This window comes from Triticum urartu, chromosome 3A, assembly GCF_056163025.1.
Source record: "Triticum urartu cultivar PI428250 chromosome 3A, HENAU_Tu73, whole genome shotgun sequence".
In the NCBI taxonomy this organism is placed as follows: domain Eukaryota; kingdom Viridiplantae; phylum Streptophyta; class Magnoliopsida; order Poales; family Poaceae; genus Triticum; species Triticum urartu.
The window spans coordinates 40,074,319-40,076,571 of record NC_141875.1 but is presented as its reverse complement, the minus strand read 5'-3'; the positions used below and the strand labels follow the sequence as shown (position 1 = coordinate 40,076,571).

The 2,253-nt window shown below is 46.2% G+C and overlaps 1 pseudogene; it reads right to left on the bottom strand.

Annotated features, from left to right (window-relative positions):
- Positions 1-1,783: 1,783 nt before the first annotated feature.
- LOC147978309 (small nucleolar RNA Z247) lies at positions 1,784-1,922 on the bottom strand (annotated as a pseudogene).
- Positions 1,923-2,253: the final 331 nt, after the last annotated feature.

The window sequence follows — 2,253 nt, the reverse complement described above, 5'->3', positions numbered from 1 at the left end:
AGTGTCAAGTTCTCTACGACCGGATATTAACAAATTCCCATCTTCCACATAAGCGCGGGCACGGCTCTCGAAAGTTTATACCCTGAAGGGGTGTTTCAACTTCGCCCATTACAAGCTCTCATGATCAACGAAGGATATTCCTTCTCCCGGAAAGACCCGATCAGTCTCGGAATCCCGGTTACAGGATATTTCGACAATGGTAAAACAAGACCAACAAGACCGCCCGAATGTGCCGACAAATCCTGGTAGGAGCTGCACATATCTCGTTCATAAGGCACACCGGATGGGCAAGACATCGGGTTGGCATAGACCTTGGTTGCCCAGGGGGCGCCGGACATCGCTCAGGTTGGACCAACACTCAAAGGAGCACTGGCCCGGGGGTTTAAAATAAAGATGACCCTCAGGTCTGTAGAACCCAAGGGAAAAGGCTTAGGTAGGCAAATGTAAAACCAAGGTTGGGCCTTGCTGGAGGAGTTTTATTCAAGGCAAACTGTCAAGGGGGTCCCATAACCCCAACCGCGTAAGGAACGCAAAATCAAGGAACATAACACCGGCAAGAGGAACAAAACACCAGGCATAAGGCCGAGCCTTCCACACTTTACCAAGTATATGGATGCATTAATTAAAATAAGAGATAATGGTTATATCCCAACATATCCATGTTCCGACATGGAACAACCTGCAAGGCACCTGCAACTAGCAACGCTATAAGAGGGGCTGAGCAAAAGCGGAAACTTAGCCAAACAACAGTTTGCTAGGAAGGTGGGTTTGAGGCTTGACATTACAATATGGGAGGCATGATATAACAAGTGGTAGGTTGCGCAATATAGCGATAAAAGGAACAACTAGCACGCAAAGATAGAACTGATACCGAGGGTATGGTCATCTTGCCTGCAAAGTTCTCTGAGTTGTCGAAAGCTTGATCCTCGTTAGTGTACTCAACAGGTTCCTCATTCACGTACTCGTATCCTGGCTCTACCCAAAGCAAGAACACTAGCAACGAAACAACAATCAATCACGATTCAATGTACACGCAACATGATGTAAGGCATGCCATGGAATGCAAGATATGATGTGCAATGCATATGGGTACTCCGGAAGGAAGAAGATGATCGAGGCATCAACTTGTCAAAACAAGTATACTGCTGGAAAGATGAGGTGATTTCGGTTGAAATCTATATAAGGATCACCAGAAATGGATGCATGGTTTGCAAATGACAAGCAAAACAAGAATGATGCAAATCCGCGATTAAAGCACCATTGCACTTAGAATGCAACAAGAAACTATGTTACAACATTCCAACATGGCAACAAAGCATATAACCATAAATTACACATGAAGCTCTACAAATCATGAACACTAAGCTCCTGCTAGTTATCACTAGAACAAGCTCAAAATAGCATGGCAAACATGCAAAAGATATCAGTTTCACAGACTTAGAGAAAATACTAACATGTCAAAACAACATCATAAGCAATGTTTAGAGCAAGCAAACAACATGCTACAGGAACATATCATGGCAAAGAAAGGCATGTCATGCTAGTTCTAAACACATAGAACAAAACTCCCTTACTGAACTTTGGCCAAAGATGCATGGAAAATAATGTGGCATCCATGCAAACATGGCAAGTTATATGAATAGTTTTAGACGCCATGATAGCCCCCCCTCACCACCCTTAGAAGGGTTCTGGGAGGGTTTTGGAGGCCCGCGACCTCGATAGGAGGCGTTGGCAGAAGATTTGAAGACGCCGGGACCAGTTCCTTGGAATAGCTCGACGCGCTGATCGAAGTTGGAGATCATGCCAAAGAGCTCATCAGTGGAGACATGATCAGTTCACACATCGAGAGCAGAGATGATGGGCTGGTATTCCATGTCGAGACCGGCGATAATGAAGGCGATGAGTTCATCTTCGCCGATGGGTTTTCCTGCTGCTGTGAGTTCATTAGACAGCGCCCGCATCTACCCAAAATAGGCGGCGGCGCTGAGGGAACCCTTCTGGGCATTGGAGAGGGCAATACGGCAGTTGTTGATGTGAGACTTGGATTGGGCTGAGAACATGTTTGCCAGGGCAGACCAGATGGCGTGAGAAGTCTCGAGGGAAGCAACTTGCACCAGGACTTCTTTGGAATGGTTACAGTGCAAGTAGGCCACGCTTTATTGATCTTGAATGAGACATGGGGTATGGGCGGGGTTCGGACCAATCTAATCCTTCCCGTCCAAGGATTTGGTGGTGATGGTTTTAGGTGGCTCA